This window comes from Hyla sarda, chromosome 2 (genome assembly GCF_029499605.1).
Source record: "Hyla sarda isolate aHylSar1 chromosome 2, aHylSar1.hap1, whole genome shotgun sequence".
In the NCBI taxonomy this organism is placed as follows: Eukaryota; Metazoa; Chordata; class Amphibia; order Anura; family Hylidae; genus Hyla; species Hyla sarda.
Genome location: NC_079190.1, coordinates 80,842,695 through 80,867,146, shown reverse-complemented (window position 1 = coordinate 80,867,146; position 24,452 = coordinate 80,842,695). Strand labels below are relative to the sequence as shown.

At 41.2% G+C, this 24,452-nt stretch overlaps 1 long non-coding RNA gene across 4 annotated transcripts in view; it reads left to right on the top strand.

The window, feature by feature from the left end:
• The first annotated feature begins 980 nt into the window (after positions 1 to 980).
• Positions 981 to 24,452, top strand: part of LOC130358677 (uncharacterized) — a 35,939-nt gene continuing 12,467 nt past the window's right edge. For 2 of the 4 annotated variants that reach the window (XR_008889613.1, XR_008889612.1), the window contains exons 1-6: positions 981 to 1,099; positions 1,236 to 1,342; positions 4,408 to 4,513; positions 5,045 to 5,132; positions 11,165 to 11,233; positions 11,845 to 11,960. This is a non-coding gene — a long non-coding RNA (uncharacterized LOC130358677). Of the gene's footprint in view, positions 1,100 to 1,235; positions 1,343 to 4,407; positions 4,514 to 4,870; positions 4,937 to 5,044; positions 5,133 to 11,164; positions 11,234 to 11,844; positions 12,656 to 24,452 lie in introns of those variants that run through there. The other 2 variants (XR_008889614.1, XR_008889611.1) reach the window with 2 other exon arrangements.

Genomic DNA, 24,452 nt, shown 5'->3' with positions numbered 1-24,452 from the left:
ATCCTCTGATCCTATATAGCAGTTGTCTTTAAACTGTGGACCTTCAGAGGGTGCAAAACTATAACTCCCAGCTGGACAGTCATTGGTAAAAATCCATTTTAGGTATAATTTTAGGTATAATTTCTATATTTTTATATAACTACACAACTTCCTCTGCAGTATGCAGCAGCTGATAAGCATTGGAAGGATTAAAAGGCTACTCCGGTGGAAGACAATTTTTTCCAAAATCAACTGGTACCAGAAAGTTATACAGATTTGTAAATTACTTCTATTAAAACATCTTAATCCTTTCAGCTGCTGTATGTTCCACAGGAAGTTGAATTCTTTGTTGTTCTTTTCTGTCTGACCACAGTGCTCTCTGCTGACACCTCTGTCCATGTCAGGAACTGTCCAGAGTAGGAGCAAATCCCCATAGCAAACCTTTCCTGCTCTGGACAGTTCCTGACATGGACAGAGGTGACAGCAGAGAGCACTGTGGTCAGACTAAAAAGAACTAAGAATTCAACTTCCTGTGGAGCATACAGCAGCTGAAGTACTGGAATGATTAAGATTAAGAATTATTAAGATTTTTTTTAAATAGAAGTCATTTACAAATCTGTTTAGTTTTCTGGAACCAGTTGATTTGAAAAAAAAAATAAATTCCACCGGAGTACCTCTTTAAGATTTTTACATAGAAGAAACTTGGAAACCTGTATGGCGTTCTGCCACCATTTGATTTTTTTTTTTTTTTTTTTACTCTGTACCCTTTCAGTACCCTCTATTAAGAGGGTCTTGGGATGATTACACCAATGGAACCTGACGAAATTCATAGGATTTGGCAAAAAAAGAAGACATAGGGGGAGATTTATCAAAACCTGTGCAGAGGAAGAGTGGTGCAGTTGCCCATAGCAACCAATCAGATTGCTTCTTTCATTTTCCACAGGCCTCTTTAGTGGCCTGTGGAAAATGAAAGAATAAATCTGATTGGTTGCTATGGGCAACTGCACCACTCTTCCTCTGCACAGGTTTTGATAAATCTCTCCCATAGACCCTGACTGTTGCAAGAAAAAAATGATAAAATTAGCCGGTTTAGAAATCACATCGCTTCTTACTTTGGAGGGTATTTATATTCAATTACCAACACTTTTATCTAACCAGACCCTGACGCGAAGAGTTACCAACATATTAACTACCTGTTTCATTTGCATTATTTATTAACTGTTAAGGCAAACCTTTTCCCTTTTTATCCTTACCAGGCCCCACTTACCTGGTGAATTATTGAAGGATTCCTGATACCAACAGACCACGCATGAGCAACCAATTGAGTCACTCCCGACGCGTTTCACACTTATCTTATTGATGGGTAATGCAAACTGGTTTTATTGCTTAGTCAAGACACATTGGGAGGAATTTATTAAGACCAGCTTTTCATATGCAGATTGTCCTGGAGTGAGATACACCACCTCTTAATACATTTGGTGCACCTTTGCCTGTCTTTGTGCCACACCCTAAAATCTATTTGTAGATTTCAGCTATAAATTACATCAATTTCTTGAGTAAACTATAATAGTAAATCCATTGTGGAGCAAAAGGCCCTTTCTCCTCCTGCTAAGCCCTGCACACTTTTTTTTTAAATGGTATGGAAGCACAAAATAAATAAAAAACTGGGACAGGGTGTAAAATCTAAATTCCCAACAAAGACTCTCCTGGTGTTTATCAACAATTTGTTTTACTAAATTGATTTTTTTTTTTTTATCAGTTTACAATTAGAACTGGATTATTTAGTGGATCACTACGAAAAATATATTTAGTTATCACTTTCACTTCTATCTTACAATTTAAATATAGCTATTAAAGGGGTACTACCGCGGAAAACTTTTTTTTTTTATTTATTTATTTTTTATAAATTGGTGCCAGAAAGTTAAGCAGATTAATCCTTCCAGTACTTTTTAGTGGCTGTATACTATAGAGGAAATATTAATCTTTTTGGATTTCTCTTATGTCCTGACCACAGTGCTCTCTGCTGACCTCTGCTGTTCATTTTAGGAACTGTCCAGAGCAGCATATGTTTGCTATGGTGATTTTTTCCTGCTCTGGACAGTTCATAAAAGGAACAGCAGAGAGCACTGTGGTCATGACATAAGAGAAATCCAAAAAGATAATCCTTCCAGTTCTTTTTAGGGGCTGTATACTACAGAGGAAATGTTTAAGATTTTTTTTAATAGAAGTCCTTTACAAATCTGTTTAACTTTCTGGCACCAGTTGATTAAAAAAAAATAAAAAAAAGTTTTCCACGGTAGTAACCCTTTAATAGAAAAAATATATATATTCTTCATGTTATATTTTAATCCCAGGTTGTGATGCAAAAAACAAATAAAAACAAACAAACAAAAAACAACAACAGGAAAAACACCAATGAGGGTGTATACATTTGCAAGGTACTGTATATCTCCTTGTCTCTTACTTCACACTAGGCCATCCCTTACTCTCTAAACAAATTATCAGGCCGTGTTCACACTTGTCAAGCGGCAATGTCTGCGGAGCGGATTCCGCCAGAACATTGAGCAGGTTAAATGTTCTGACAGAATTTTTTTGATCTGAATTTTCAATGGAAATTCCGACCAGAAAATTCTGCAGTGTGAATGGGTCCACAGAAAACCCATTCACCTGCATGTTAACCTTTATGCAGCAGAATGTCCGACCAAAATTCCGTAGTGTGAACTTGGCCTTATAAAAAAGAAGGCTTAGGGGAGACCTAATAACTATGTATAAATATATCGGGGGGCAGTACAGAGATCTATCCCATCATCTATTTATACCCAGGACTGTATCTATAACAAGGGGGCATCCTCTATGTCTTGAGGAAAGAAGGTTTCTACACCAGCACAGACGGGGGGTTCTTTACTGTAAGAGCAGTGAGCCTATGGAACTCTCTGCCAGAGGAAGTGGTCATGGTGAACTCTATAAGGCTAAGTTTCCACTTTTTTTTTTTTTTTTTTCTGGCAGTTTTTGGAAAACTGCAACTGCAGTTTTTGAGCCAAAGTCAGAAGTGGATCCATAAGAGAGGAGAAGTGTAAGTCCTTCCTTTATATGTCCTATTCCTTTTGAATACACTTCTGGCTTTGGCTTAAAAACTAACTGCAGTGGCAGTATTGCAAAAACTGCCAGAAAAAAAATAAGTGGAAACTTAGCCTATAAGAATTCAAAAGGGGTTTGGATGCATTTTTGGAGAGTAATAACATTACTGGTTATATATACTAGATTTATAGGGACAGAGGGTACAGGGATTTATTCTGATGCCATATTTGAAGTCGGGAAGGAATTTTTACCTCTAGTATGAGGGTTTTTTGCCTTCCTCTGGATCAACTCAGTAGGGACTCATTAGGGATATAGGTTGAACTTGATGGTCCATTAACTATGTTACTATGTTACTATGTTATAGTTACAAAAAGGTTAGGTTGAATAAATAATGAATAACTATAGAAATAGCTGTGAAAATGAAATTGTATAGAAAATCTTTAGTCTTCTCTCATATACAGTATTGAGGAATCACAAGAAAAAGCTCATCCAATGCTTGAAAGCCATAAGTGTTGCTTTAAAATATAAGGTGTAGGGTCCTAATATTTTTGGCTATGTAGTTTCCTGTTAAAGGGGTATTCCGGCTTTATACATCTTACCCCCTATCCAAAGGATGTGGGATAAGATGCACTGCGATCTCAGTGCAGCCCCCGGCATTCTGTGCCGGGCGCTGCCTCCGAAACGGGGATATGATGTCACAGCCCCGCCCCCCTAGTGACATCACGCCATGCCCCCTCCATTCATGTCTATGGAAGGGGGTGTGGTGGCCATCACGCCCCCTCCCATAGACATGAATGGAGGGGGCGTGGTGTAACATCACTAGGGGGCGTGTCCGTGACGTCGCATCCCCATCTCGGAGGCAGCGCCCGGCACAGAATGCCAGGGGCTGCACCGAGATTGCGGGGGTCCCCAATGATTATACATCTTATCCCTTTTCCTTTGGATAGGGGACAAGATGTATAAAGCTGGAATACCCCCTTTAAAGTTATGAAATGTTTTCACTGCATTATTATTCACCTGTTACTATGACTAACACGAATAATCTGTGGAACAGTCAATTAGTTACAGTCAAATAATTTGTCAAATGGAGATCACCTGTGCGGAGGAGTAAAGACGCTTCACATAAATACAGTACAAATCTTCTGTGTTGGGAAAGGTCCAACTGATAAGTCAGCTTTCTAAAACATGCAATGAAGACGGAAGAATTCATAAGACAAATGTATGGTTTGACTAAAGACCCCACAAGTCCAGAAGCACATTGTTGTTTTTGCTTCTGTTGTGCATAACTATGGTTTTATTTGGATTATGATGATGATGAACTGATTTTACCCTTTTTCATTTAATATTTAGTGCTGGAGTTACATTTCTCTTCTACAGTTTGGATGTAATCCTGGAAGTCTGGCCAGTTTCCTCCATGCACCGATCCTTTCCACCTATCCTTTCCTTACACTGAAAGGTAATTGTCTAATGCACTGCGTATGTATGCATATTAAATAGAACCAATCATGGAACTACAGTGGATGGATACAAGAAAATGTCACTTACACTGAATATTTAAAAGTACAGTTTAGTATGTCTTTGAAAAAATGATGGCACATGGATGTAAAATGTGGCTACAACAAACCTTTAGGAAAAACTGAGTTCCTGCAAGAAGGACAATAATAATGGAGGCTACAGAGGTAACTATAACAGTTCTGAATGTATAACCTTTAGCTCCTGAGTCCCAAGGCATATTTTGTAATCAAGTTTTATATTATTTTAAAGTTCTGATTCCAACCTGTTTTATTTTATCTTACATCCTACTGTTCCCCAGATATGGCAATTTTACTATAAAGTAGCCAATCACAACATAGGATAGGTCAGAAAAGATCTGTGACAGGTAAACTCTTCCTTCTTTGTCGATACGATGTCAACAATAGGTCAATAGGTGAGTATTTCTAAGTATTTCTAGTAGAATAGGAGAAAACATTTATTTCATCTTTCATAGGATGAAAATACGGGTGGTGAAGATAAGCCGAAGATTCCCAGAAGAGATTGATGGAAGACTGAAGAAAACCACTTTGGATCCATATCAGGTGAGTAGTTCTAGAAGGCTGTAAAATTGTAAAAAAAATGTAAAAAAAATATTAGCAGTAAAGGGTTGGGAAAATAGGGGGGGAGGGGATATTACTCGCCTCCTGTCATTAATAAAAACCTATATTTTCCGTCATAAATACTAGGAAAATCTTAAATTTTATTTCAAACAGGAGGCTCCTAATATAATGCAAGTTTAATGTGAAACAGATATAAATTATGAAATTGACATAGAAATATGAGATACTGGTCTGAAATAGAAAGATCTAAAAGTTGATTCTGATGACCAATCTGCGGCTTTGAGAGCATAGTAAAGTGATCCGCCTGTTTGAATAGCCTTGGTAGAAGCAGCTCCTCTGACTGTGTAAGCACCAAATTTAGAGATGTCAATACCTGCTATGGCCATAGATTGTCTGACCCATCTAGCCAGAGTAGGGGATGATACTGGAAGATGGGGTCAACACATAGTTTAGCATCGGACAACACAGTTTAGGATGTTGAAGGAAAAAAGGGTAGAAAACTGAGTCAATATTGGTCTTAGTTCGACAGGATATCATAAAATGTACGCCTTGTGGGGCAAAAGATCTATTGGAGATATGTAGTGCTCTAACATCTGATACTCTCTTGATTGAAATTTAACATAATAGTACTGTCAACTTGTAAGATAATAATTTTAGGGATAAAAAATCATTATCTTCCCAAAAAGAAAATAAGTTAGGGACGAGGGAGACATCCCAAGTAGATCGATATTTAGGAAGGGGAGGTCTACGAATGCGGATACCTTTAAGAAGTCTACATATGAGAGGGTGTTTTGCTACTGATACAGAGTCAATTAGATCATGTTCGGATGATATGGCGGAACGGTAAAAATCGATGGTCCTATAGGCTTTACCTGAATTAAAAGCTTCTGATAAGTAATTTAAGATATGTGAGATAGAGGTATGACTGGGATCAAGGTGTCGTTGAGAGCACCAGTTAAACCAAAGTCACCAGACTGATCCGTAAGCTTTCCTGGTGCCTGGAGACCAGGCATCGGAAAGGATGTCTCTAGTAGATTGTGAAATTTCAATGTCAGATGATAACGTCCTAATATGAATTAAGCTAGTCCTCCTGAAATAACTAAGAGGTGAGGGTTCCCTGATGGATCCTGAAGGATATGAGGAGAGGAAGGAGAATCGGGAAGTCTATTAGTAGACTCAGTATTTGAGGGAACCAGGTTTGGGATGGCCACCAAGGGGCTATGAGAATTAGTGTTGCCTCTTGATTGATAGTTTGAGACAGGACTCTCGGAATCATCGCAAATGGGGAAGACGCATAAAGAGTCTCCTGAGGCCACAATTGGAGGAATGCATCTATTCCTAGTGCTGCTGGATCTTGATGCCAACTGAAGAAGAATAGGAGTTGGTGGTTCAGGCGGGAAGCATTGAGGCCCATAAAAAATTGGATCCCAGTGAGAATTGAGGGATTGAAAAATTAAAGGGTTTAGCATCCAATCACTGTGGTCCGAAAGAAATTGGGAATTCCAATCTGCTATATTGTTGGATAAGCCAGGTCAATATTCTGCTTTTAGAATAACATTTTTGTCTAGACAAAAATTCCATATATTCTGAGTTAGGTCCGACAGCTTTTGAGGTTGTACCACCTAATTGTTAATATACTGGACAGCAGGAATATTATCCATACGGAGTAAGATACAGCAGTGCAATCTGTACTTTGCAAAGCTCTTGATGGCAAAGAAACCTGCTAATAACTTCAGACAATTGATATGTAGGAGATTTTCTTCTTCTGGCCATTTGCCGCCTGTGGAAAGGGATCCACATCCTAAAAGGCTGGCATATGATTTTATAATCAGATCTGGGTTGCAGTTGAAAATGATCTTGCCATTCCATAGTTGAACATGATGAAGCCTCCAAAGTAGTTCTTCTCTGGCTTCCTGAAAGAGTTGGTCATTGTCTGAATAAGATAATCCTTCTCTTAAGTGTTGAAGTTTGAGGCGTTGAAGTGTCCTGTAATGAAAAGGGGCTGAAAATGTGGCCTGTATTGATGCTGAAAGAAGGCCTGCGATGCGGACAATAGTTCTCAGTGAAATTTGTTGTTTGTTAAGAACCTTTCAAATCAATTGTGACTTTTTGAAGGGTAGACTCAGAGTAGTTAATTGAGTGTTTATGGTGAAACCCAAAAACTTCCCTTGAAGGGGTCAATATGGATTTCTTCTGATTGATTGAAAAACCCAGGCTGGTCAAAAGAGATAATGTCCATTGTAGGTGGCAATTGAGGAGTGATTCTGATTGGGCCATGATGAGGATGTCGTCCAGATATATAATGAGATGGACACCCCTACTTCTGAGTAGAGAAACTACTGGTTTTAGTAACTTGGAGAAGCACCAAGGAGCTGAAGAAAGACTGCAAGGGAGGCATGTGAATTGCCATTTCTGTTTTTTCCAAAAGAATTGGAGGTAAGGTTGGTGAGAAATATGAATTGGAACTGTAAGGTATGCATCCTTCAGGTCTACCTTTATAAGCCAAATCACGAGTAAATCACAAAGTTGTTGAGAGGTCTTAAGTTGATGACTGGTCTGTGACCTCCATCCTTTTTTTTACTAGGAAAAGGTTGCTGATGAAACCTGTAATATGATGAGGGGCCAGGATAATGGCACCTTTTGAGGAGAGGTCTTTTATCTCCAAGTCTATTAGATTCTTGTCTAGATTTGAAAATTGAATTGGAGGAGGGAAAAAAGTTTGAATTGGAGGAGAAATGAACTCTATCATGTAAAAGGATACTGTGTTGAGAATTCAGGCATCTGATGTTATGGAGGCCCAGACATGAGAAAAATGCATGAGTATTCCGCACAGAGGAAGGGGGGAAGAAAATAGGTGAGGTAAACTGGTCTCGATCTGGAGTATCCATGACCTCCTCTAGGTTTCCAGGACCTTGCTCTATTGGGGAAGAAAGGTGCTGGCTGGAACGTAGGGTTAGAGAATGAGGATCTGTCCTGATTGTAGGAGCCTCTGGGATAACCTATGTAAGAGGAAGAGGAGCGGCTGGGAAATCGGCTCCGTCTTTTCCCAGCCCTCTCAAAAAACTTTTGTGGAAAGACTTTGCAAAGTGAGGATTCTGCTTTACTAAACGATGTAAAAATTCCAACAAATTTGCCAATTTCTTTTAGAAAACTATCAGGAAAAAAAGGCCTTCATTAGAAGGATCAAATTCGGCTGTGGCTAAATTAGGAAATTGAGGATCTAGTTTCATAAGTATGGTTCTTTGCCTTTTGGCGGTCAGAGCTGTGTTAGCATTACCAAAAACACAGCGTGCTGAGCCCAGCCGCGTAAAGTAAAGGTATCTATTGGTTGACCAGATGAAGAAGATTCTTCAGAAATATCTAAGATCTTAGTAAGTGGTTCCAAAAGATCTAGTAGCTTATCCTGGACATTTCTTAGGGACCGATCCAAACCCTTTTTGGGATTTTTTCCCCCATTTTTAATAAGTACACTGCTGAAAAAAATAAAGGGAACACTTAAACAACACAATGTAACTCCAAGTCAATCACACTGTCCACTCAAGAAGCAATTGACAATCAATTTCACATGCTGTTGTGCAAATGGAACAGACAACAGGTAAATATTATAGGCAATAAGCAAGACACCCCCAATAAAGGCGTGATTCTGCAGATGGTGACCACAGACCACTTCTCAGTTCCTATGCTTTCTGGCTGTTGTTTTGGCACTTTTGAATACTGGCGGTACTTTCACTTTAGTGGTAGCCTGAGACGGAGTCTACAACCCAAAAAAGTGGCTTAGGTAGTGCAGCTCATCCAGGATGGCACATTAATGCGAGCTGTGGCAAGAAGGTTTGCTGTGTCTGTCAGCATAGTGTCCAGAGCATGGAGGTGCTACCAGGAGACAGGCCAGTACATCAGGAGATGTGGAGGAGGCCATAGGAAGGCAACAACCCAACAGCAGGACCGCTACCTTGTGCAAGGAGGAACAAGAGGAGCACTGCCAGAGCCCTGCAAAATGACCTCAAGCAGGCCACAAATGTGCATGTGTCCACTCAAACGGTCAGGAAAAGACTCCATGACGGTGGTATGAGGGCCCGACATCCACAGGTGGGGGTTGTGCTTACAGCCCAACACTGTGCAGGACGTTTGGCATTTTCCAGAGAACACCAAGATTGGCAAATTTGCCACTGGTGCCCTGTGCTCTTCACAGATGAAAGCAGGTTCTCACTGAGTACATGTGACAGACGTGACAGAGTCTGGAGACGCCGTGTAGAATGTTCTGCTGCCTGCAACATCCTTCAGCATGATCGGTTTGGCGGTGGGTCGGTAATGGTGTAGGGTGGCATTTCTTTGGGGGGCTGCACAGCTCTCCATGTGCTTGCCAGAGGTAGCCTGACTACCATTAGGTACCGAGATGAGATCCTCAGACCCCTTGTGAGATCATATACTGGTGCGGTTGGCCCTAGGTTCCTCCTAAAGCAAGACAATGCTAGATCTCATGTGGCTGGAGTGTGTCAGCAGTTTCTGCAAGAGGAAGGCATTGATGCTGTGGACTGGCCCACCCATTCCCCAGACCTGAATCCAATTTAGCACATCCGGGACATCATGTCTCGCTCCATCCCCCAATGCCATGTTGCACCACAGACTGTCCAGGAGTTGGCGGATGCTTTAGTTCAGGCCCGCCACCTCATCAGGAGCATGCCCAGGCATTGTTGGGAGGTCATACGGACACATGGAGGCCACACACACTACTGAGCCTAATTTTGACTTGTTTTAAGGACATTACATCAAAGTTGGATCAGCCTGTAGTGTGGTTTTCCACTTTTATTTTGAGTGTGACTCCATATCCAGACCTCCATGGGTTGATAAATTTGATTTCAATTGACCATTTTTGTGTGATTTTGTTGTCAGCACATTCAACTATGTAAAGACGAAAGTATTTCATACGATTAGTTCATTCAGATCTAGGATGTGTTATCTTAGTGTTCCTTTTATTTTTTTGAGCAGTGTATTTAACGAGTATTGGATCTAATTTTGGTGTAAATGCAGCTTTGTTCAGAAGGTTACGTCTCTGACATTCAGAACGGAGTTTACTCCATGAATTTTTATCAAGAGCCTTTTTTATCCTTAGGGAGAGATATTTTGAAATTTCTGGGTGTGGAACCCATTCAGAGGACCTCAGATGGCTAATTTGGTCCGGGTTGAAGTATGGGATACCTTGGCTATCCAGTATAACTGAGCCAGAATTTCCATGAGACAATTGATCAGGTGGAGAATTTGAAATCTCACCTTCTTCATAATCTTCTGATCATCAATATCACACCAATTATTATGTGATATATCAGAATATGAATCTGAGGATGAAGATATGACATGAGAATCCGGCTTTGCCTGTTTATGGGCTTTCTTAACCCGAATAATTGGTTCCTCCTCTTGGGTAGAGGATCTAGTCTGCTTAAGAATGGCAGATGGTTCGTGACCGCGAGAAGTATGTGGAAATTTAGATGTGTCTTAACCAACCCTGTCATGAGGTGATTTGAGTCTAGAGATAATATGGCCGTCTTGAGAAAAATGCTGTTTCTTAGCACATTTACCGGTTCCATGTCCTTTAGACAGTTGAGCTGTAGACTTTGCTGCTGACCAAAATTGGTCGGACAGGGTAGATGGCTGAATATGAGTGGGTTGGTTTTGGGATACAGCTATGGAAATGGATTTAGAAAAGGACTCATTTAAAGTGAACATGGCTGACTTAAGAACATGTTGTACAGACTTTGATACTGATTTGTCCACTATAGATTGTATTTGGTCAGTGTCTAAAACGTCATATTCTAGAGTACCTGAAGGGTTAATCTCTTGAGGAGAAATCTTACTAGGTTCCATTATTAGTGTTAGTATAGAAATATATGGGTATAGAAATATAGGGAATAGATTAATTATGATAGTATATTATCTCTAGAATTGATTATAGTAATTACAGAATGTATTAGAAGGTGATAGGGTAAATAGGTAGTAATATAATTAATTTCTTTTCACAGGAATTGTGGAATGAAGCAGAAGAAGAGCTGATGACACCTATGAGGAGAGTTGCGGACTGCAGCACTGAGGTAAGAAGGACGTGTACGCACAGGTGAGGAGAAGTTAAGTTTCGAGAGAAGCGAGGGTACGGAGTGAGCGGAGATATGCGGGTAATGGCGCCGGCGAAAAAGAGAGCACTGACCTAGCCTATATGAAAGAGGTATGAGGCAGCTAGGTGGAACAAGTAGTGAAGGGAAGGGGGATAATAAGGTAATGAGATAAAAGGTAATGTCCCAGGAATTAGGGGAAAGGATGAAAATATATGGTGGCTAAATAACTGAATGAGGACTGATGAATATGAAAAATATAATATTCATGATAAACGGAGAATGAGAATAATACTAAAATATATATATGCAACAATAAGGTACAGTATAGGTATAATGAATAATAGTAATATACGTATCTTTATCCTGCGGGGAGCAGCGAGAACGAAGGAAGAGTTTACCTGTCACAGACCTTTTATGACCTATCCTATGTTGTGATTGGTTACTCATATTCTTTCATGTTTGGTTGTCACTAAGTTTTTTCTTTCATTACACACTAACTGTTTCAGTGCTGGAAGTCAGTAAAGAGAAAATATTGCATTATATTTGGAGTCTCCTGTCGGAAATAAAATTGTTGTTTTCTTGTTCTTCAGTTGGAATTTTCAGTATGGAAGCCTTTGAGTTTTCTCAAGAAGACAACGCTTGTCCATAGGCCATATCAGAACATTTAAATATCATAGAGGGTAACAAAGAGAAGCTGACACTTATGGTAAGCCAGACCTGCACTGATCATTACCTTATCACCATCATGAAGAGGAGTAGTCTGGAACATTTCTGTGATTAATCTCATCTCCGGAATACATAGCGGTGCCGGAGTATAAAGTGAGAGATTTGTGGGCAGTTTTACAAGTGAAAGATTTGTGCATAGCTATTGGGACAATTATTGGCACATTTAATTGTGGAACTACAATACAATTTAATGGATGTCCTAGTTATTTATACATAAGTTATATACAGACAAAGTATATTGGGACAATACAACAAGTAACGCTAACTGGATTAACAGAACTATTGGTGGCAATACTGTGTATTTTATTGTGGCATTTTTATAAGGTGGTTTCACAAGGGCCCTGTGGACCACCTGTACATTAATGTTTTTATATAAGGTATGACAAATAAATATTTTACTATCCAAATATCTATAGACTTTGAGCTCCAGCATTCTTTTCCTTTTCTTTGCATTTTTTACACCGTGGGTATAGGTGTTGGATTGGATTGCTCAGTCTAGCCAGTGCTTTTTAGAGATAATTGAGCCACTTCCGCTTTTTTCTGTTTCAAAAATAAATATAAACATATGTGGTACTGCTGCGTGCGTAAATGTCCAAACTATTAAAATGTAAGGTTAGTTAAATTGCACGGTTAATGGGGTACATGTAAAAAATTGGTCACTTCATATACCATAAAAATTGTATAAAAAGTGATCAAAAAGTCCCATAAAAAAAAAAAAGATTAAAACTACAGAACAGAGCACAAAAAATAATCCCTCATACATACCTGTATGTGGGGGAAAAAAGTTTTAGGGGTCAGAAGATGACAATTTTAGACATACAAATTTTGGTGCATGTAGTTATATATTTTTTTTAAGTTGTAAAATTTAATAAAACTGAGTAATTACTGAAAATTGCACTGTGTATAAATGGAAGCCCCCAAAATTTACAAAATGGTGTTTTTTGTTTCTTTATCTCGACCCCAAAGTATTTTTTTTTATTTGCGCAGATTATGTTATAAAATAAGTGATGTCATTACAAAGAACATTTGGTGATGCAAAAAACAAGCCCTCATACGGGTCTGTAGGTGCAAAATTGAAAGCGTTATGATTTTTAGAAGGAGAGGAGGAAAAAACGAAAGTGCAAAAAGGAAAATAGTTTGGCTCCTTAAGGCGAAAATGGGGTGAATCCTTAAGGGGTTAAAATAATTATGTAAAAAATTAAAAAATTTAATATTTGGCAGTTCCGTGCAGTAATGTCCCATGTGTGCTCCTATGGACATTTCCACATATTTAATTTGATTGGGAGCCCAAGTTGTGTAATTACAGTGTAATGAAGTAAAAGAAGGGAAAAGAGCAGTGGAATCCTGGTTCCACGAAGAAGCGGTGCTTGGTAGCGCTCGTTTCCAGCGAGAGGCGAAAGATTGTAGTCTACGAACTCGGGTATGGCATAAAGAAAAAAGTATTTATTCGCACATGTAGTAACACAAGGGATAACGCGTTTCGAGGGGCGGAGACCCCCTCTTCGTCAGATCCAATCATATGTTGGGATAGGTTCCCGTCCCACTTATACAGAAAAAAGCCCGCGAGAAAATACTCACTGGCGAATCAAATTGCGTTACACTATATACATCTTATTTAAATGTACATATCAATAATCAATGATATATATAAACCTTAAAAAGATTAAAAGAATTCCCGCTGGGAAAAGAGGAAGGGGAAAGATCAGAGGAAGCTATAATTATAGTATGCTCACTCATAGATCCTAGGTTGAGGGTTCGGGTGGCTCCCTCGTTTGGGCCGCCAATAGTTGAAATGAAGCTCAGTGGTCCGGTGCCGTGGTTCCTGGTGAGATGAAAAAACGCACAGCAGAGGAGGAACTGGCCACACAGGAAATGGGAGACCCGTTCTCCCGGCCGAGAGTTGCTCCGGGTAGATGTCGGATCACCGCGTCGGCGGAGTTCCATGGGACACACTGCACCTGACATTCTCTAGGTTAGGAGGCACGGAGAATGGGAGGAATCGCATGCTCTAAAGACAGTCGCTCAGCTGCACGGGGTGGTAAGTGAGGTTTACTCTGTCTTACTGTCAGAGGTATTCATTATTTGTGATGATTCACACACCTGGATAATAGGTTTTACTGGACATAGTCCCATTGATTCAATGTATAAGTTCTACTGCCTCATTAAGACCATACGGTTGGAGTGATTCCAGCCTATATATCCAAAACTTTTCCCTCTTTGCTAGGGCTTCTGAACGGTTGGTGATATGGTTGGGAATGTAATCAATTGGAATAATGGAGAATGAATTTGCAACGTCTTTGTGTTGTAAAGTGATGTGCCGTGACAGACTGTGTTTCATATAGCCTTTCTTGATGTTACTTCTATGTTGGTTGGTCCTTAGATGCAGTTTCTGTGACGTGCGACCAGCATATTGTAAACCGCAGCAACAGTTGATTAGGTAGATCACATATTGGGACTGACAAGTAAGATGGAATTGTATGTTGAATTTTTCTCCTGTGTGATGACTTGAAAAGGAGATATTGGGGTTGGTTATTGTTTTGCAGCACAGGCATCTTTTGGTGTTGCATCTGAATGCCCCTTTCTTTTGGCTCGTTTCCATAGTTGTTGTTGCTTTTTTCTTTTGTTTTTTGAGGCGGCTTGGAGCCAACATGTTTTTTAAGGAGGGGGCCCTTCTAAAGGTCATTGAAGGTTGTATGGGTAAAATATCTTTGAGGTACGGATCGCATCTCAAAAGGCCCCAATGTTTTTTTAGGATGTTCCTAATTTTCGAATGGCCGGTTGAATAGGTGGTAATAAAGTTGCCGGTATATTTTTTAGTATTTGAGATCTTTGCTAGACCAGTCTGTCTATTGGTGGTTTCATTTATTTGTTCATCCTTAGTTTCCACCTTCGTTTCTTTAGGTATCTGTGATGAAGCTAGACAGTCGTCCTGTGTGAGTAGCAGAGTTTTGTGATATGCATTCTCTACCAAGGATTTAGGATATCCTTTCACTTTAAAACGTTTTTTTAGGGTTTTGGATTGCGTGATGAAAGTTCTTGTCTCCGTGCAATTTTTCCTGATTCGTCGGAATTGGCCATATGGAATATTTAGTTTCCATTTATTGTAATGGCCGCTTGGAAATGGAACATAACTGTTCGAATCTACTGGCTTGAAATGAGTAGAAGTGATGATTTTGTTATTAATATGTGAGATTTGGAGGTCTAGAAATTCAATAGACATGCTTGAGATATTCGGGGTCAAAGTAATGCCCCAGTTGTTTTCATTAATTTCTTTGATTAATGTTTCAAGTTCTTCTGGGGAGCCTCTCCATAGTAGGAACAAATCATCTATATATCTTTTATAGATGACTGTATTGTTCTCGAATAAGGGGTTCTTTCTGAGGAACCTGTCTTCAAATTGGCCCATAAAAAGATTGGCATATGACGGGGCGACTCTAGTCCCCATGGCCGTTCCTTTTATTTGGTGGAAGGTCGCCCCGTCGTATGTAAAAAAATTATTCTTTAAAATGGTTTCTAGACACTTCATAAGAAATGAGGTCTGTTCCGGTGGCATAATGGGATCATTTTCTAAGTAAAAAGCCGTACATGCTAGGCCCAGATCATGTTTTATATTGGAGTATAGTGCTGATACGTCCATAGTAACCAGCAGCATGCCTTCCTCCCATGTGACATCTTTGAGGGTGGTAATTAGTTCGTCCGAGTTTTTTAAATAGCTCGGTAATTTTTGAACATATGGTTGGAGTATCAGATCAAGATACTGTTAGATACTGTGAGATGAACTAATTACCACCCTCAAAGATGTCACATGGGAGGAAGGCATGCTGCTGGTTACTATGGACGTATCAGCACTATACTCCAATATAAAACATGATCTGGGCCTAGCATGTACGGCTTTTTACTTAGAAAATGATCCCATTATGCCACCGGAACAGACCTCATTTCTTATGAAGTGTCTAGAAACCATTTTAAAGAATAATTTTTTTACATACGACGGGGCGACCTTCCACCAAATAAAAGGAACGGCCATGGGGACTAGAGTCGCCCCGTCATATGCCAATCTTTTTATGGGCCAATTTGAAGACAGGTTCCTCAGAAAGAACCCCTTATTCGAGAACAATACAGTCATCTATAAAAGATATATAGATGATTTGTTCCTACTATGGAGAGGCTCCCCAGAAGAACTTGAAACATTAATCAAAGAAATTAATGAAAACAACTGGGGCATTACTTTGACCCCGAATATCTCAAGCATGTCTATTGAATTTCTAGACCTCCAAATCTCACATATTAATAACAAAATCATCACTTCTACTCATTTCAAGCCAGTAGATTCGAACAGTTATGTTCCATTTCCAAGCGGCCATTACAATAAATGGAAACTAAATATTCCATATGGCCAATTCCGACGAATCAGGAAAAATTGCACGGAGACAAGAACTTTCATCACGCAATCCAAAACCCTAAAAAAACGTTTTAAAGTGAAAGGATATCCTAAATCCTTGGTAGAGAATGCATATCACAAAATTCTGCTACTCACACAGGACGACTGTCTAGCTTCATCACAGATACCTAAAGAAACGAAGGTGGAAACTAAGGATGAACAAATAAATGAAACCACCAATAGACAGACTGGTCTAGCGAAGATCTCAAATACTAAAAAATATACCGGCAACTTTATTACCACCTATTCAACCGACCATTCGAAAATTAGGAACATCCTAAAAAAACATTGGGGCCTTTTGAGATGCGATCCGTACCTCAAAGATATTTTACCCATACAACCTTCAATGACCTTTAGAAGGGCCCCCTCCTTAAAAAACATGTTGGCTCCAAGCCGCCTCAAAAAACAAAAGAAAAAAGCAACAACAACTATGGAAACGAGCCAAAAGAAAGGGGCATTCAGATGCAACACCAAAAGATGCCTGTGCTGCAAAACAATAACCAACCCCAATATCTCCTTTTCAAGTCATCACACAGGAGAAAAATTCAACATACAATTCCATCTTACTTGTCAGTCCCAATATGTGATCTACCTAATCAACTGTTGCTGCGGTTTACAATATGTTGGTCGCACGTCACAGAAACTGCATCTAAGGACCAACCAACATAGAAGTAACATCAAGAAAGGCTATATGAAACACAGTCTGTCACGGCACATCACTTTACAACACAAAGACGTTGCAAATTCATTCTCCATTATTCCAATTGATTACATTCCCAACCATATCACCAACCGTTCAGAAGCCCTAGCAAAGAGGGAAATGTTTTGGATATATAGGCTGGAATCACTCCAACCGTATGGTCTTAATGAGGCAGTAGAACTTATACATTGAATCAATGGGACTATGTCCAGTAAAACCTATTATCCAGGTGTGTGAATCATCACAAATAATGAATACCTCTGACAGTAAGACAGAGTAAACCTCACTTACCACCCCGTGCAGCTGAGCGACTGTCTTTAGAGCATGCGATTCCTCCCATTCTCCGTGCCTCCTAACCTAGATAATGTCAGGTGCAGTGTGTCCCATGGAACGCAATTTGATTCGCCAGTGAGTATTTTCTCGCGGGCTTTTTTCTGTATAAGTGGGACGGGAACCTATCCCAACATATGATTGGATCTGACGAAGAGGGGGTCTCCGCCCCTCGAAACGCGTTATCCCTTGTGTTACTACATGTGCGAATAAAGACTTTTTTCTTTATGCCATACCCGAGTTCGTAGACTACAATCTTTCGCCTCTCGCTGGAAACGAGCGCTACCAAGCACCGCTTCTTCGTGGAACCAGGATTCCACTGCTCTTTTCCCTATACCAGACGTCCAGGACCAGTTCCCGAGACGAACGGGTGCCCAGCAGCTCTTCCACCACTACCTCCCAGGGATCTGGGGAATAAGCCTTCTACGGTGTTGTGTCTGTAACACAACACCCCCAGGTGAGCGCATCAGTCTTTGTTCACCTGTGTATCTCCTATACATACAGAATCATGGCACATTAGTGCGCTCTCTTCTCTGTTTCTTTTTTTGCATATACATGAAGTAAAAGAAGGCATTCGCTCACTCGAACCCCAAAGCAGGGCTGTACCTCTCACTTCATGCTTCAGGGTATTGAATTAGTACGTCAACAGACTAGAGGGGGTGACCAGGCACTTTGCAACAGAGAGGTGTTCTGGATATACCTGTTGCGAACATCCCAACCCTTTGGACTAAATTACAGATCTGATTTGATCCTTCATTACTAGCCCTCATGACGTCACACCCGCCCCCATAATTCAAGTCTATGGGAGGGAGCATGATGGCTGTCACACCCCCTCCCATAGACTTGCATTGAGGGGGCGGACATGAAGTCATAAGGGGGCGGGGCTATGACATCACAAGCGCCTGGTGCCGGCACCAGCATTCGGAACTGTTTGTTCCAAATGCTGAGCAGTGGAGTACCCCTTTAACCCCTTAAGGACTGAGCCCTTTTTCACCTTAAGGACTCGGCCATTTTTTGCAAATCTGACCACTGTCACTTTAAACATTAATAACTCTGGAATGCTTTTAGTTATCATTCTGATTCCGAGATTGTTTTTTCGTGACATATTCTACTTTAACGTAGTGGTAAAATTTTTTGGTAACTTGCATCCTTTCTTGGTGAAAAATCCCAAAATTTGATGAAAAATATGAAAATTTAGCATTTTTCTAACTTTGAAGCTCTCTGCTTGTAAGGAAAATGGATATTCCAAATAATTTTTTTTTATTCACATATACAATATGTCTACTTTATATTTGCATAATAAAATTGATGAGTTTTTACTTTTGGAAGACACCAGAGGGCTTCAAAGTTCCGCAGCAATTTTCCAATTTTTCACAAAATTTTGAAACTCGCTTTTTCAGGTTTGAAGTGGATTTGAAGGGTCTTCATATTAGAAATACCCCATAAATTACCCCATTATAAAAACTGCACCCCCGAAAGTATTCAAAATCATGTTCAGTAAGCGTTTTAACCCTTTACGGGTTGCACAGGAATAGCAGCAAAGTGAAGGAGAAAATTCACAATCTTCATTTTTTACACTTGCATTTTCCTTTAGACCCAATTTTTGAATTTTTGCAAGGGGTAAAAAGGAGAAAATTTTTACTTGTATTTGAAACCCAATTTCTCTCGAGTAAGCACATACCTCATATGTCTATGTTAATTGTTCGGCGGGCGCAGTAGAGGGCTCAGAAGGGAAGGAGCGTCAAATGGTTTTTGGGGGGCATGTCACCTTTTGGAAGCCCCTATGGTGCCAGAACAGAAAAAAAAAAACACATGGCATACCATTTTGGAAACTAGACCCCTCGGGGAACCTAACAAGGAGTAATGTGAACCTTAATACCCCACAGGTGATTCACGACTTTTTCATATGTAAAAAAATAAATACATTTTTTTTACCTAAAATGTTTGGTTTCCCTAAAGTTTTACATTTTTAAAAAGGGTAATAGCAGAAAATACCCCCCAAAATTTGAAGCCCAATTTCTCCCGATTCAGAAAACACCCCATATGGGGGTGAAAAGTGCTCTGCTGGCGCACTACAGGTCTCAGAAGAGAAGGAGTCACATTTGGCTTTTTTGAAGGAAATTTTGCTCTGGGAGCATGCCGCATTTAGGAAGCCCCTATGGTGCCAGGAAAGCAAAAACAAACCACATGGCATACCATTTTGGAAACTAGACCCCTCGGGGAACGTAACAAGGGGTAAAGTGAACCTTAATACCCTACAGGTGTTTCACGACTTTTGCATATGTAAAGAAAAAAAAAATTTACCTAAAATGCTTGGTTTCCCCAAAAATTTACATTTATACAAAGGGTTAAAGCAGAAAATACCCCCCAAAATTTGAAGCCCAATTTCTCCCGATTCAGAAAACACCCCATATGGGGGTGAAAAGTGCTCTGTTGGCGCACTACAGGTCTCAGAAGAGAAGGAGTCACATTTGGCTTTTTGAAAGCAAATTTTGCTCTGGGGGCATGCCGCATTTAGGAAGCCCCTATGGTGCCAGGACCGCAAAAAAAAAACACATGGCATACCATTTTGGAAACTAGAGCCCTCGGGGAATGTAACAAGGGGTTAAGTGAACCTTAATACCCCACAGGCGTTTCACGACTATTGCATATGTAAAAAAAATAAAACATTTTTTACCTAAAATGCTTCTTTTCCCAAAAACTTTACATTTTTAAAAAGGGTAACAGCAGAAAATACCCCCCAAAATTTGAAGCCCAATTTCTTCCGAGTACAGCGATACCCCATATGTGACCCTTAACTGTTGCCTTGAAATACGACAGGGCTTCAAAGTGAGAGCGCCATGCGCATTTGCGACCTAAATTAGGGATTGCATAGAGGTGGACATAGGGGTATTCTACGCCAGTGATTCCCAAACAGGATGCCTCCAGCTGTTGCAAAACTCCTAGCATGCCTGGACAGTCAACGGCTGTCCGACAATACTGGGAGTTGTTGTTTTGCAACAGCTGGAGGCTCCGTTTTGGAAACCGTGGCGTACCAGACGTTTTTCATTTTTATTGGGGAGGGGAGGGGGGCTGTGTAGGGGTATGTGTATATGTAGTGTTTTTTTACTTTTTATTTTATTTTTTGTGTTAGTGTAGTGTAGTGTTTTTAGGGTACAGTCGCACGGGCGGGGGTTCACAGTAGTTTCTCGCTGGCAGTTTGAGCTGTTGCAGAAAATTTGCTGCAGCTCAAACTTGCAGCCCGATACTTACTGTAAGCCTCCGCCCATGTGAGTGTACCCTGTACATTCACATTGGGGGGGACATCCAGCTGTTGCAAAACCACAACTCCCAGCATGCGCTGACAGACTGTACATGCTGAGAGTTTTAGTTTTGCAACAGCTGTAGGCACACTGGTTATGTATCACGGAGTTTGTGACCTTACTCAGTGTTTCAAAACCAGTGTGCCTCCTGCTGTTGCAAAACTACAACACCCAGCATGTACGGTGCATGGTGTAAGGTGACTGCTGGGAGTTGTAGTTTGCAAAAGCTGGAGGCACACCGGTCGTGAAACACTGAGTTAGGTAAAAAAAAACTCTAAGTTTCACAACCAGTGTGCCTTCAGCTGTTGCAAAACTACAACTCTCAGCAGTCACCGACAGCCAGCGGGCATGCAGGGAGTTGTAGTTATGCAACCAGCAGATGCACCACTACAACTCCCAGCATGCACTTTAGCTGTTTGTGCAAGCTGGGAGTTGTAGTTATACAACAGCTGAAGGTACACTTTTCCATAGAAAAAATGTGCCTCCAGCTGTTGCAAAACCATAAGTCCCAGCATGCCCATAAGGGAATGCTGGGAGTTGTGGTGGTCTGCCTCCTGCTGTTGCATAACTACAGCTCCCAGCATGCCCTTTTTGCATGCTGGGAGCTGTTGCTAAGCAACAGCAGGAGGCTGTAACTCACCTCCTGCTGCTGCTCCATCGCAGGCTGTCCCTCGCCGCCGCCGTCGCTCCTGGGGCCCCGATCCCAACATGGACGCCGGGGATTGGGGTCCCCAGCACCCGGGGTCGTCTTCCCGCACCCGCTCACGCCCTCCGGAAGAGGGGCGGAGCGGGTGCGGGAGTGACACCCGCAGCAGGCGCCCTGATTGGTCGGCCGGTAATCCGGCCGACGAATCAGGGCGATCGTGAGGTGGCACCAGTGCCACCTCACCCCTGCAGGCTCTGGCTGTTCGGGGCCATCAGAGACGGCCCTGAACAGCCAGTAATTCCGGGTCACCGGGTCACTGGAGACCCGATTGACCCGGAATTGCCGCAGATCGCTGGACTGAATTGTCCAGCGATCTGCGGCGATCGCCGACATGGGGGGGCATAATGACCCCCCTGGGCGATATGCCGGGATGCCTGCTGAACGATTTCAGCAGGCATCCGGCTCCGGTCCCCAACCGGCTAGCGGTGGGGACCGGAATTCCCACGGGCGTATGGATACGCCCTGCGTCCTTAAGGACTCGGAATGCAGGGCGTATCCATATGCCTTGCGTCCTTAAGAGGTTAAGTGTTCACGTTGGTAGGTAGCTTTATATGTAAGGTCTAGTTCACACCATAGGTGCGACTCTTTAGGTGCTTTAGGTCATGGGGATGCGGTTTTTCCCACCCCTGATTATACACACCAAAAATAAGAAATCAAATTTCACGAGCGGGCACACAGAGCTACGCCAGCCGCAGGAAGCTCAATCTGTGTAACACTCACGTTTCAGAAGACAGGAACTCCGGTGGATCCGCTGGACCTGTGTGGCAGATGACACAGACCATACCAGGGAGCGGAGTCTAAGGTGCCGCTGGTTTTCACCAGAGCCTGCCTCAAAGCGGGATGGACTTGCTTTGGCAGGCGGCACCCAGGTCGCTACCCCTGGCATGGCTCAACCACACAGGCGGCTGAGGAAATGCGAGGCACAGGAAGCATAAGGCAGCTCGTAGTCAGGATAGCAGAAGGTCAAGGCAGGCAGCAAAGAAGCATAGTCAGAACGTAGCAGGAGGTCAGTAGGCAGGCAGCAGAGGAGCAAGGTCAAGTCACAGAGCAAAGGATCAGATACACGGTAGGGCAACTCTCAGGAATGCTTTCTTTCAGGCACAAGGCAACAAAGATCAGGCAGGAAAGTGAGGAGAGTGGAGGAATTTATCAATGAGCCATAGGGGAATTACACTAATGAGTGCACTGACCCTTTAAATCTTAAAGCTCCGGCACGCGTGCGCCCTAGGGGACGGGGACACGTGTGACGGAGCAGAGAGGCAGAGGCTGGGGCAGGAGAAGCACCATGTGAGTGATGGACTGGGGCTCGCATGCGGGCATGTCCCGCAATGCGAGTCCCAGCCCCACCAGCAGCAGATAACGGGACCATGCGTTCATGGACAGCGTGTGTGGCACATAACGCAACACTCTGCATTAACTCTGTGTGTGCCGGCCGCGTATTTGATGCTGTGGATACACTCCTGTGTGAATACACAGACATGTACATGTTTGGCAAATACATTTTACCAAATATATCACCCAATTTATTTAATAACAATTGTCCCTTATATAAGATCTTAAAGTGGTTATCCAAAATCAGAGAATACATACTCTCTTCTAGAAACAATGCTACTCTTGTTCCCAGGTTGTTTGTGGTATTGCAGCCTAGTTCTATTGAAGTGAATGGAGTTGTAATACCCCACACAACCTAAGTGAAGTGCTTTTTTTGCTACAAAACTGTGTTTTTTTTTGTTTTTGTTGTTTCACATGGGGTCATTTGAATTGCTAATACCCTAGAGCCACTACAAAGCTGGATGTTATTCCCTTACAAAAAGATAGGTCAGGGGAACCTTTCTCATAACAGTTTGGAAGACAGTTCAAAGTTGGTGCAGGAAACTAAACTAAACTGTGTTTGTAAACAAATATGTTATTCCTCTAAAGACTCAGACCACTTTAGCCTTGAGGAGACAGGAAATTTTTATTTTTGCATTTTTGTTTTTTGCAGTGCGAAATTGCAAAAAATGTAGCAAATTTGGGGGGTTTGGTTTTTACGCAGTACACTTTATGGTAAAAATGACATGTTCTCTTTATTCTGTACGTCAATGCAATTAAAATGATCCCCAATTTATATAGCTTTTCTATTATTGTACTACTAAAGAAAAGTCTAACTTTTTACCAAAATCAGTATGCCTAAAATTGTCCTTTTCTAACTCCTATAACTTTTTTATTTTTTCGTATATAGGGCTGTATGAGGGCTCATTTTTTGCACCGTGATCTGTAGTTTTTATCGGTACAATTTTTGTTTTGATGGGACTTTTTTATTGCTTTTTATTCATTTCTGTCTTGTATGTGATTGAAAATCTATATTTTTGGTGGCATTTTTTTTTTGTTTTACCTTTATACTGTTTCCCATGCAGGATCATAAACCTTTTATTTGAATATTTCAGGCAATTTCATCTGCAGCGATAAAACTTTATTTTAATTTTTCACATGCAATCATTAAATTGCGTTAACTGTTCAATGCTATGCTATAGCATAACATAGAACAGTGAGGTCAGCGCTCCACTGAAACAACCTGGATCTCCCAAGCTGCATCACTGGAGAGCCGAGTAGGTGACATCTTACCATATCTGACCCTCACAGTAATGTTGCAGACCCCTGAGCTAGCCGGGATGTGTCATTTTACATTTTATTAACATTTGACCACTGAGCGGTCACTAAGACCCTATATTTCCCACCCAATATAAAACTTAACGTTTATTGAGCCAAGATTAAAATAACCTCACACATATTGATCTATAATCCATTGATTGGCATGACACTGCATGCTATATTAATTGAATTGAAAAGATAGATTGTGGCTGCAGTCCACAATCTATAGTGTGAGACAATTAAAAAATCTAACACATTGCCCGCCCGCCCGACGTTTCGCCACAGGCTGTGGCTTTATCAAGGGCTAAGAGGCAAATGACCATTTGCCTCTTAGCCCTTGATAAAGCCACAGCCTGTGGCGA